The sequence below is a fragment of the Lactuca virosa genome, chromosome 1, assembly GCF_052849685.1.
Source record: "Lactuca virosa cultivar CGN04683 chromosome 1, Lactuca_virosa_CGN04683_v6, whole genome shotgun sequence".
NCBI classification, from domain to species: domain Eukaryota; kingdom Viridiplantae; phylum Streptophyta; class Magnoliopsida; order Asterales; family Asteraceae; genus Lactuca; species Lactuca virosa.
The window spans coordinates 251388308-251401830 of NC_136426.1; the positions used below are offsets into that span (position 1 = coordinate 251388308).

Genomic DNA, 13523 nt, shown 5'->3' on the forward strand with positions numbered 1-13523 from the left:
GTATTCTCCCCCAAATGATAGTAAAACTCGAAAACAAGGGGGTATGAAGCTCACCTTGAGGTTTGATCAGTTTTGAGGAGAAAAGAGAAGGAGGTTTTCGGCCTAGCTTGTTCTTTGGAAGAGATTTTTCGAAACTAGGATGATCCTAGGAAGCACACCACGAAAAAAAAGTATTGTTAAGGAATGATCTTAGTGAAAAATGGAAACAAAACATCTTGAGAGTGATAATTGCTTACCAAGTTAGTGGAAACTTGAAAGAACTACCTTGATCACACTCAATTCTCTGAAATTTTGAAGGGAAGGATGACGAATTTTCTTGCGTTCTTGAGAGGAAAAGAGATTTATGAGTGAATTTTGAAATGAAGAGTGGAGAGGGGTGGGAGGTCTCGGCCGGTTTAAGAGAGGAGAGTGGAGAGATTAATGTGGCTATTACTTAGTGGTTAATCACCAAGTTTCCTAGATACATGATAGACATGTTGCATGGATGTTCTCCATGCAACAATGAGGTGTAACCATTTAGATTAATACCATTCTTTCTTCCTTTTTTTTAAGAAACCGGGAATAAGAGAGGGAGGAAAGAAAAAGAATAGTTTTTAGTCTTGGGTTTGATGTGAAACCGAGAACACTATGGCCCAATTAAGATTTTTCGGCCCATGAGGGCCCACATGCGAGTTTGCGGCTGAAAAGGGGTAAGTGAAAGGGTTCTCGGCCCAAATAGACCCCATTACGTCTTAAAATAATTCATCATGGCCCAATAAGGCCCATTAGAAGTTTACGGCCTAAAAAACTATTGCTTAATGAATTTCGGCCCCAACTAGGGCCCAAATGTGGACTCTTGGCCCAAAAGAGTAAAACTGAAGGGTTATTGGGCCATTAGGGCCCAATAAGAAAGTTTTCGTCCATTAAGAGGTTTGAACCGAGAAGTCAAGGTCAAAACCCAAAGTTGGGTGAATGAAGCTTTTTGGATTAGGTTTAGGGATTTTATGAGGAAGCTTCGACTGAATTCAAGTTTTTGGATGTATAAACTGATATATCATTGTATTTGGTTCACATACAAACATAGAGTTACATTGTTGCACATGGACTATCTTGTTTATGAATAGGGAAAAACCTAGCCCTAAAATACTAATTGTGACAAAAACACCTCACGAGATGTGGACAGGGTGTCACACCCCGAACCAGATGGCGGAAACGTCTGGGGGCTCGTGTGACTAACAATTGAATAATCATCACAATGAATATACATGAATCATAACACGATCATCACCAACATTATATAACACAACTAGCATTGTTCACATCAAGTACATTGTTAAAAATACATAAGTTCAAATTGTTAAAAGTACGATAAGTGCTATTACATAAAACGAAACATACACACTTGCATAGCTTCCAGCTTAACGATTTCCTGAGAATACAAGTTATTTTGAAAACGGTCAACATATATAATGTTGGTGAGTTCATGAGTATGTGTGAGTAAAAGTCTTTGTATCTTTCATAAAAACCCAGAAAATCCGATATTTTCTGTAAAATGTCTGAAAATGTTGTGAAAATCAAGTATAAATGCATGTGTGAATTTCATAGTTCTAGCTTGTAAAAGAGTAGTTTAGTTTCATGGTATTGTGAATAAATGATAAATGTATATGAATGATTTCCCCAAGAAAATCCGATATTTTCTGTTTTATAACAATGTCTAGATTCTTGTATCGTTAAATAAGTTGTTTTGTATTGACACAATCAAAGAGTTTATCTTCGAAAGTTTACTTTTGGTATTGAATCCTTATATTAGCCGTTATAACCATGCATGATAATGACTAGGTCGCCCGTCTTGGTATTTTTCCAAATGCCGGTCTTGCTAAGGATGTTGTCGCCCTAGACTGGCCTAGTCTAGCTGTAGCGAACAGCTAAGGCGCGGGGGCTCACCCCATATAGATCTATACACAAACTCCCGCTTTCCTACCAGGAAACTCTGATTATAACTACAGGCTACGATTGTACACTCAGTGGTGCCAATCGACCAGTCTCACTAGATTCACAACCTCATCTTGTACTATGTTTAATGTTTAGTATATGTGATATGTATTCGAAAGGTACATGATTAAGTATACGAAGTTTGATGATTACGTAAAGGTATCATTTCGGTTTGCTAACACATGAAATTTACATTCCCAGCCCCATTAACATGTAATTAGGCCACAAAGGCCCAATCACATGTGAAAGGGTAATTTAGGCCCAATAGGCATGTTAATGGGCCATAAAAGCCCAATAAACATGTAACCCATAATTCAGGCCCAAATTAACATGTAAGTAGATCACAAAACCCAATAAACATGTCATGGAAAACATTGGGCTCATTTCACACTTAATTGGGCCCTTAGGGCCCAATGGCCATGAAATGTGAATATTGGGCCCAATAAATAGTTTTTGACGTATTTCGTTTGTTCGTTTTATTCGGTTGTTTGTTTTAGTTCGAGGCTTAATAGATTGATGATAAAAAGCTTTCATTTTTGTAAAAATGACATTTTTGGCCAATAATACTCCAATCTTTAATTAAGGCCCAAAGTTTTGTAAAAATGACGCTTTAGTCCATAATTTATAAAAGTTTGCAATTTTGTCCCAAATGTCTGTAAATTAACGGTTTTGACCCAAAATGTTATATTTTCACATTTAAAACCCTGTTTCGCAGAAAAATACATTTTCAGACCCTTATTGGTAAAAGTTTACACTTTCGGCCCAATTTTGGAAAACTTTACATTTTTGGTCCAATTTGAAAATAAATGATATTTTCACCTCTAAATTTGGTTTATTTACATTTATGACTCAAACTCTGGCCAAATAACATTTTTAAACCTCAAATCTTCATTTTTTTTCTCAAGTTGGGCCCAAAGGTCGTGAGGCCCAAAAGTTTGGCCCAATAAGTTTAAAATTTGCATTTTTAACCCTTTTAAAAGTATGTTTGGCATAAAAATACCTTTTTATACATGTAGGACCTGTTTGGCCCTTTTAAAGACGTAAATGACCCTTTTTGCCCTTATCTTTTGTTTTCTTGACAATTTTGACCCTTAACAAGGTTTTTGTTGAAATCCTTTGTATCTAAAACATGTAATCATTTTTTGGCATAATAATATGTTGAATATAATGTTATAGTTCTTAGAACTTTGCTAAATAACACTTAGAATTTCGAGATTTGTTGAGATCCAACACATTTTTACCAAATAAACTAAGTATTCACACCAAACATGCATATAACACATAGATCTACATATTTTACTTGTATTCTCCCCCAAAAATCATATGAAAACCGAAAACAAGAGGGTATGAACTCACCTTTACTTTGATGTTTCGGTTTTGAAGAAGAAATGAAGAAGATATTGGTCCTAGCAAGCTTTCTTGAGTAGATTTCGAACTTAAGAAGTTCTAGGAAGCAAAATCACCAAAAACTTTGTTTAAAAGAGTGATCTAACATGAGAATGGAGTTATAAACTTGGATGTGTAAAGACTTACCAAGAAGTGGTGATTATCTTGTGAAAACCTTCTTGAAACACAAGCAATTTTTGAGATTTTTGATGGAAGGTGTAGGATGATCCTTGAGAGTGTTTAAGAGAATTTGGTGTAGTGTGAGTGTGTTTGTTTGTCTTCGGCCGAGAGTAGAAGAGGAGAGGGGAGAGGGAGGTGAGGTGACTAGTATAGATACATGGGAGGTCTTAGCTTAGATACATGTTGGGCAATATGGAGGTGACACTCCAAAGTCACCCCCCCCATTAATCTCTTCTTTCCTTTTTTTTATACATGGGCCGGCATTTTGGGCCAAGAAGAAATGATGGAGTAGTTTGGGCCCATTAACTTTATCTAGGACATTTGGATCCTAAACATAAGGTTTTTCGGCCCATTGCGCTCTTGGAAGCATTCACGGCCCACATAGAATAAAAGAAAAGGCTTATGGCTCACTAAGGTTAAATGGATTAATTATGGCCCAATAAGGCCCATTAGGGTTAGAATGAATCATTCTAGGCCCAAATGGTCCAAAATGTTTTATATTTATGAATTGGGTCTAATTAGGATCCAATTAGGGCTTCTAAGTCCAATAAAGTTGAATTGGGTGCTTATTGGTCCACTAGGCTCAATAAGGAACTCCTAGTCCAATATGGACTTAAACCATGGATCTTAGGGCTTCAGACTCTTTGATGAACATGAATGGTGAATCTAAATGAGCATTGAGTGAGATTTACTTAGAGTATGAGTTTTACAATAGTTGAATGGTTACACAGGAATAGAATTTCCTAGCTAAAATGTCAGTTGTGACACAAGGAAATTACTCTCTTTAGCACATATCAAGGGTTGGGTTTGTGAAGCTTTCGTTAGATGAGAGACACACAACACGGTTGAACCTTGAAGTGAGAAATGTTTTTTCATCGGCTACCCACAGAAGTCCTTTGGATATTTATTCTACAGACTTAGTGAGAACGTGGTCTTCGTAGCACGAAGGGGAGTCTTTCGAGAGAGAGATAGCTCATATGCAAAGAGGACAGTGGGAGTACTATTGATCTTGAAGAAATTCAAGAGTCAAACGATGAAGGAACTTCTGAAAATGCTAGGGCTCAACCTGAGGAAGAAATTCCAATTGAACCAATTGACGCGTCATTACTTCTTAGACGTTCCAGTAGAGTTAGAATGCCAACTAAGTTTTATGGTTCCCATATTAATATAGATGGTGATATGGTTATCAGTGATAGTACACTGGTAAATTTGGATGAACTAGCTAACTACAAGGAAGCCATGGTAGGCCCTGATTTAGCCAAGTGGAAAGAGGCAATGGATAGCGAGATCAAGTCCATGTATGATAATCAAGTTTGGAATTTGGTTGACAATGTTACAGTTCGTAAGATAGTTGGGTACAAATGGATCTTCAAGAAGAAGAACGACATGGATGGAAAGGTACACACTTTCAAGGCTCCGCTGGTTGTGCAGGGCTTTACTCAAACCCCAGGGGCTGACTATGATGAGACCTTCTCACCAGTAGCTAAGATTAAATCTATTAGGGTAATGCTAGCCATAGCTGCATTTCATGACTATGAAATTTGGCAGATGGATGTCAAAACCACTTTCCTTAATGGGATGCTGGCTGAGGATGTTTACATGAGTCAGCCAGAGGGTTTTGTGGATGCAAAGTATCCAGATAGAGTGTGTAATCTTTAGAAATCAATATATGGATTGAAACAAGCTTCTTGCAAATGGAATCTTTGTTTTGACGAGAAGGCCAAAGAGTTTGGTTTCTCTAGAACTGAAGATGAATCTTGTGTACATGTCAAAGCTAGTGGGAGTATAGTAACCTTCCTAGTTTTGTATGTTAATGACATACTTCTTATAGGAAACAACATTCCAACTTTGTAAGAAGTTAAGTCTTGGCTTGGAAAATGTTTCGTTATGAAGGATCTGGGAGAGGCTGCTTATATTCAGGGGAAAAGGATTTTGAGAGACAGGAGTAAAAGGGTAATTGGACTTAGTCAAAATAGATACTTGGAAAGGGTACTGAAGCATTTTAGTATGGAGAATTCCAAGAAAGGAGAACTGCCTATATACAGAGTAACCAAACTAAGTAAGACTTAGACCCCAAGTACTGATGCAAAGATAGCAGGAATGATTAGAGTTCCATATGCTTCCATCGTTGGATCTATCATGTATTCTATGACATGTACTCTCCCTGATGTGGCTTTTGCTTTAGGCATGGTCAGTCGTTATCAGGGAAATCCAAGTATAGCGCACTTGATAGAAGTTAAGAATATTCTTAACTATCTGCGAAGAACTAAGGACTGGGTCCTTGTGCTTGGTGGCGGTGATAACTTAAGAGTAACTGGGTATAGTGACGCCAACTTTTAGACAGACAGAGACAATTTCCATTCTCAATCTGACTGGGTGTTTACCCTTAATGGAGGAGCGGTAACCTGGAAAAGTTCTAAACAGGAGACAGTGGCTGATTCTACTTGTAAATCAAAGTACATAGCGGCAAGCGAAGCATCAAATGAGGCTATTTGGTTGAAGAAATTCATCGGACACCTTGGAGTTGTTCCAAACATCAAGGAGCCAATGAAGATTTTCAGTGATAATGAAGGGGCAGTTTCCTTAACAAAGGAACCAAGAGATCATGGTAGATCAAGACACATCGACAAAAAATACCATTTCATCAAACATAGAGTAGAAGAAGGTCACCTCGTCGTGAAGCGGGTATCGTCAGAAGAGAATCCTGCAGATCCCATCACAAAGGGTCTGAGTAGGGTCAAACACGTTCAGCATGCTAGGAGCGTTGGTCTGAAGGATGATATTAGTTTTAGTAGTTAAATAGTTGGTTTCGAAACTTGTAACAAAATAAATGTAATTGACATATAGTGATTAAATAATGGAGATTTATTTATAAGTTGGATTACTACCTTCTGTCTATTATTTATTTTGTGCTTCATTTTGCATGTTTTACTTCCTGATAATTAGATTGTTCAAACATCCACAGTCGATCATACTTTTGGAAGTAAGTGGTGAATCAAGACTGTCATGAATTGGATTGTAGATTGTCTAAAGAGTTTTGGGCATGACAATAGTGTTGCTAAAATATTCATAAGTACTTTGAAAGGGAGATTTAAGTATTGGATTAAGCCATGCTCAGAGAATTACTTCATGGAATTTATCATGAGTAGTTCTGAGATGATAATATATAATCTTTAAACAGAGATATATGAGTTGTTGTTGTTGTTTAGAAATTGGTTGTGCATTGATGATACATAAACTCATTAGTAACTTGATGTTATAAAATGTATTGTTGTGCATATTTTGATGAGTAATAGTGCAAGCATATAAGTCAAAGTTTATCTGTTCTTTTTTACCCTTAGGGGGAAAAAGCGATATCTTTGGGCCCCTCGATGATTTGGTGTTGACTTATAGTGTCGAGCCTGGACAGGACTGAATTGATCTGTTCGATTAGCAGTTCTTTGTCATTACAAATAAGAAATCGGGAAAGAAAGTATTGGACAATGAGATTGATTCCGTTCCATGTCTCATATCCGGATGATATCTTGCAAAACGGAGGACTATATGATCGCTTATCTTAGGACACGTGACTGACTAGGTTAGAGCTCGACAACAGCTTTTGAGAACTACAATTTGATGATCAGTTTAGAAGAATATACTGGCTATTATAGTTATTAGACTTATCTAAGTGGAAGACTGTTGTTTTAGGTGTCTAAGCCCATAAATATAATTGGTATATATACTTGAATTGATAGTAGCACTTTTGGGTTGCCCTCAAGACTAGCAACTAGACATGATGATTTTTGGAGAGAGAGGTTGATTTATTATTCTAGTAATAAATTGAAATAATAATTTTTTAATATATTATGAGAATAATACATTATTTAGAAATAGTAATATTTAATTAATATTTAATCAGAAATTAATTAGAATTAATTGGGGATTAAAATAATTAATTAAAAGTGCAGGGACTGAAGTGCAATTGTTCAATAGTTGAGCAAGAGGCATTCTAGAAACCTCCATAAGGCATGGACGGTTTCTTGAAGCCTTAGGGTTTTAGAATTATCCCTGGTGGATAATCTGGAAGGTGGATAATTACCCGGTTTAAGATAATCTTGGATTTGGGTTTATCTAGGGTTTCTTGACTGCTGTATAAATAGAGCCTTAACCCTAGAATTTTCGGCAAACCTGTTAATTTAAAGAGCCAGCCGAATTTTTGAGCTTCCCTCCTATCTCTCAATCTTCTTCATTTGCTAGTGTTGGGTGTGAACCACTAGATGCACGACATTTATGGCACTTGCTCTTAAGGCTTCAACAACACAAGGATATTCATTGTTATTAGTCAGTAGCAATCAAAGTATGTTTCTCCTAACCCTAATTGATATTTTCGAAAATATGCTAGTTGTTATAAGGTTTTTTTGTTGTTTAAAGTTGTATGTTCAATTAGAAAAAATATAGATCAAGTATTAAGGCTGCATGCACACATAAGAATTATATGTTTTGCATAATACCCATCATTTACACAATCAACTTTTGGTCCACGACCCTGAATAAAGAAATAATAGGAAATAGGATGTTACAATAATATATTTTCATTAGTTCTAAACATCAAATAAATACTTAACATGTATCATATAACATTCTACAAATCTAATATTAACAAAAGGACCAAAATGCCTTTTACCACTATATATATATATATATATATATATATATATATATATATATATATATATATATATATATATATATATATATATATATATATATATATATATATAACATTCTACAATTCTAATTGCTCAAAAATCTAGGTTCTTCCATAAATCTTGATAGTTTAGTCCATGTGTATGATCGATAATGTATTCCTCTTGTCTTGAGTGGTTTTCAACAGAAAAGTTAAATGTCTTCTTTGTGTTCTTTATTTTCTTTGCATTTAGAATACTTTGGTTTGCATCCTTAAATATTCATTTGAGTTGTAAAAGTTTTCCGAAACAAAGGCTAGTTTACATTTGTTAGTTTACCATTGCACTCGTTTTTTTCATCAATTTGTATGGCCGTGGAATCTTTGTTAAATAAAGTGACCACACATAAAATTAGGATTGATTAATATCATAAGAAAGCAATAACATGATTAGGACCGATTAATAACATCATAAAAAACCAATAACATGAGTTGCATTTTAATGTATACTTTTTTGGTATTACGGAACTCATGGAAAACATGGTTAATATTGTTATTTTAATTCTATCACTAAGTTAAACACAAAGCAAAGTTTCAATAATAGACGTATCTTCTTAAGAGTATTGATTTTTTTAAGGAAGCTTATATATGAGCACTCCTAGTGTGATATAGGTAACCTTTCATTACAATGCTTTAGCAACTCCGAAAATCCAAAGTTTTGTTGAAGATTTTCAACACCAAGGCTTGTATAACATCTAATTATGAAGTAGTAGAACCTCTACAAAGAGTCATGCCATTAAGTTTGAAGTCATTATGGTATTTATGCACAAAAAGATAGAGTTCCAAACCAATATTTAGTGTATTCCTCATTTACTGTGATCTTAATGTGATATTTTCTCATCACAAAAAAAATACTAATAAACTCTTATTTTGAATGGTTAAAAGACAAAAAATATTTTTTTCGGAAAAAAGTTCTATGTAAAATTACCAATTAACTACTTGTTAGATTGATCATAATATAACAATGTGCGGAAGTTTTTGACTTGTTAAAATATATCTTAAATACTTAATCACGAAAAAACATTTAAAAAAAATAAGCAATCTAAAGAAAAAAGAGCTTGACAACTTTTTATCCGGCATAAACTTATTGAACACATAGAGCAACGTATAAGAAATTTATCGGTTTACATTTTTATATAAAACCGATCCAATTTACCTATTCGTTAGATATTGGATATTTCTAATCGATCTAATCCAATTAGTTATGCTAAAACAAAACAATATAAGTAAACATTGGATGTGATCGTTTTATGGATCAGATATCTAATGTATCCGATTAAATTCCTCAACTTTCATCAAATGTAATTTTATTACATTTTTAGTTATAATTTTTTTATAAACATTTAAAATATATTTCATCAATTCCATTATAATTGTCCACTTTTAACTTTTAAAGTTTGTTTATTAACTTTGATCTTAAATATTTTTATTTATGTTATGTATTATTTGATGAAACTTATAACAATAAAAAAACATTTAAAATATAATTCATTAATATATTTTGCATCAAATATTATATATCAAAAACAAAAATATTTAAGGTCAAATAAAGACTTCAAAAATCAAAGTGGACAATAAATATGAGATGAAGTATATATATATATATATATATATATATATATATATATATATATATATATATATATATATAATATGATTTGGTTGTAACATTGCATGGTACATAAAATGAATATATCGGGATGATAGTTAATTGGTTTGAATCTGTTTGCTTTTTGTCATATCCTTATATTGGTTTTTTAAGCGGACTGATCTAATTAAAACGGGATATACGATTTTCTTAGATCAGTTTTAATTAGATTGGTTAGTTTGAATTGAATCAAATAATATATGCACATCTCTAACAACAACCTCAACTTGATGTATGAACCATTTATCTTTATCTCTCTTTATTTTCGATTACATAATACACCCATACAAGTATACAACCTCAACTTCCTTCCTCAAATAGGTCCCTTGAACGACACTAACTGCCTAAATTTCTGCCCTGGCTTATCCCAAACAACAGCCACATAATTTAGCACTAGACCACCATTGACAGCCATAATCGTGAGATTGTAATCCATTCCGGCAACCACTTGGCTCTCTCCACTAACAACTTTCCTGAATTTTAGAGTCACATGGTTCTTCTTGTCATGCTCATCCACTGCAAACTTCCCGATGTCCACCACCAGAGGGTCAGTGACATCGGGAATTGGTTTCCAACCACCAGCTAGAGTCCCTTTCCCCAATGCCTCGCAACCATCATAGAAGATGAGAGTTAGGATGAAGATGAAGATGAAGATTTTGATGAGATGATATTGCATTTTGGAAGGATGATTCATGGGAAAGAGATGAAGAAGTGGATAGTTTGTTAATTACATGTGGAATATATAAGGAATAGAGCAGAGGATGTCACATGAAATTTGTCAATTTGTCAATTGTATTCTTCGTTCAAATTCAAGTTCAGTATCTTTCCAAATCAAACGGTTTTTTCTACAAAAATTTGAAATTTTATTTGTATGCCAAAAGTAAGGACATGCACTAATTAAGGAGAGTGTAGGGTTGTAGGCCACACCCTTTAGGAAAAGCATAAATTATTTTTTTGATAAAGTAAAATTTTAATTTGGAATTAAAAAAATAATTCGCCCACAAAATAATTTTGTCTGTTAACTCCACTGAGGCACATGTAGTAGGGAAGCAAATCTTTGAATTTGATTGTCCTTTTAATCTCATCTCATTTGTTTGTATTAGGGCAAATCCAACAACCCTCTAATTTCATAATATGCGGGCCCAACATGCTCCGATTGATCGCTAAATCTAAATCCGACTACATTGAAAATGATAAACAAAATATGATCTATCACAACAACTGTTAAAAATAAAGGGTCATGGTACACGGACAGACAGACGGCAAACCTATTAAAGCATTATTATTATTAGGGTTAATGTCATATAGGGATAACTAATTGTTAGAATGATATTTAAAAAACAAAACAATAGTTTGAATGATTTTTATAAACCAAAACAATAATTCATTACCTTTTGATGACAATTTTTTTAGTTGAATGATATTTGATGACATTTTGAATAATTGGTTACTTTTTTATGACATTAACCCTTATTATTATTAGGAAAAACTTCATAAATGGTGACTTTGGTTTCTAAAAAAAATCAAATTAAGTCCTTAACTTTTTAGGACATCAACGTTGATCCATGTGGTTTCAAAACTTTTAATGGATGGTCTGTATGACTAACTCCGTCGGTTCTTTGTTGTTAAGATTAACTAATGTGAGGGTAAAATCATCTTTTCCATATGGGAGAGACCATTCTTGTAGTGTTGTTTAATTTTATTAATAATAATGAAATAGAAAAATAACCCCACAAGCCCCCACCCTCTAGCACATCCTCCTCTTCACTCTACTCGACAACCACCACCGGACTGTTGCCACCCTCTATCATCCTCTGTCACAAGACGTAATTTTTTTTCACAAAAGACAATTATTGTGGTTTTTTTTTCAATCAAGTACAAACGCAAGTCCATATCTTCAAAAAGGAATTAATAATCTTGTACCTCCAATCCGCAACAAAATGGAGAATAGAGTATCAGAAAGGAAAACTACCATGTTGTACCTGTTGTCTGAGTGTGTGTCATTTGAAAAGTTTTCCACAACCTATAAAGTTTTCTTTCCACATTAAACACAACTCTTATTCCTATATAAATGTCTGAGGCTTTGGAAAACTATATATAAACTTACCTTGTTTACAGAAACAGAAAAACGTATACATACAACATACAACATAAAATGACAACCAAATATACCAACACCGTACAAATTATTTTTTTGATTTAATACTTCAAGAAAACAGTACATCATCTAGTCAACCAAACAACTAAGAATATTCTCCCAAACTAACATTAAAGGAAACTGCACATAAACAACAAAAGACTAGCAAAAGACACACGGACCAAAAGACATCAAAAGAAATACTTGCAAAAGATTTAAGTCATCTGACTTAGTCATCAGGAAGGTGTTTGATCATGTACTTTTATACATTGATGGTATTTTCCATGGTCTCTTTTATGTTGGAGATATAGTCCAACATGTTGGCATTAAATTAATTTGCATTGTGGAAGACTTCTATAGAAATAACGTAGTCCATGTAGCGTGGAGTGGTGGAGATGATTAGTATGATTTTCTCATTTGTGTCGTAGTGTTGGATGATTTTATGTTGAACTGATGTCATGACTTTCTGCATCATTTGGATTTGGTGAATCGGGGGTGTTGAGCATTGTCTCCATATCTTCCGACTTCATCTTGTTGTAGTGTATGGATGGGAGGGGGAATAATCCATTTGTTATATAAGGTTTTGGAGTGTAATGGGTGGTTGGTATGTGGTGGTGTTGTATTTATTAAGCATTTAATTTGTGATATTCACTTTTAGTTATAATTGGACGAAACAAATTTTGCTTCTTAAGTAAAGATGCATGCATGCCGAAGAAAAGATGGGTGATGATTGCATGTATTGAATTTGTGTAGTGGTTATCTATTAGTGTTTAATGCTCTTTGACAAATGACAGTTTCTATGTATTGTAGGAAGTTGTAACGCTAGCTTAGTGGCTATTAGTGTTTGCTACTTAGGTCATGGAGTGTTTAATGCACTCATGAAACCTAAGATGGTAAATACGGAGGGTGGGGTTGTGGTGATTTTCTTGTAACAGAGAGTAGTAGAGGGTGGCAAGAACACATTGGAAGTAGTTCTTTTCCTAAAATCAATTTCAAAATTCTAAATAATTGTAAACGTTATTGTGAAAAATATTTGACAATAGTTCTATATCATCATATATGTCATAAAAAGGTAATTGGTAGAACTTAACAGAAAAAATATTAATACTAACTAATTTATGGTGACGTCTGATAGCGGATGGTAGCGGCAGTCCAATTGTGGTTATCTAGTAGATTGAAGAGGATGAGGTGCTAGAGAGTGGAGGGTTGTAGGGTTATTTTTGTATTTTATTATTATTAGTAAAATTAGACAACACTTCAAGAATGATCCCCTGTCGTTTGGAAAGGACGATTTTACCCTCACATTAGTTAGACTTAAAAGAAAAGAACTGACGAAGTTAGCCATAAGGACCATCCATTATAAGTTTTGAAACCACAAGGACCAACGTTGAATCCTAAAACGTTAAGTACTTCTAACGCCCCAAAATTTAAGACCAAAAATTGATTTTTCATAATAATAAAATCTCCAATCAAACATG

General features: G+C 34.1%; 1 pseudogene; it reads right to left on the reverse strand.

Moving 5' to 3' along the window:
• Window positions 1–10221: 10221 nt before the first annotated feature.
• LOC145129062 (cysteine proteinase inhibitor 5 pseudogene) lies at window positions 10222–10584 on the reverse strand (annotated as a pseudogene).
• Between the last annotated feature and the right edge of the window lie 2939 nt (window positions 10585–13523).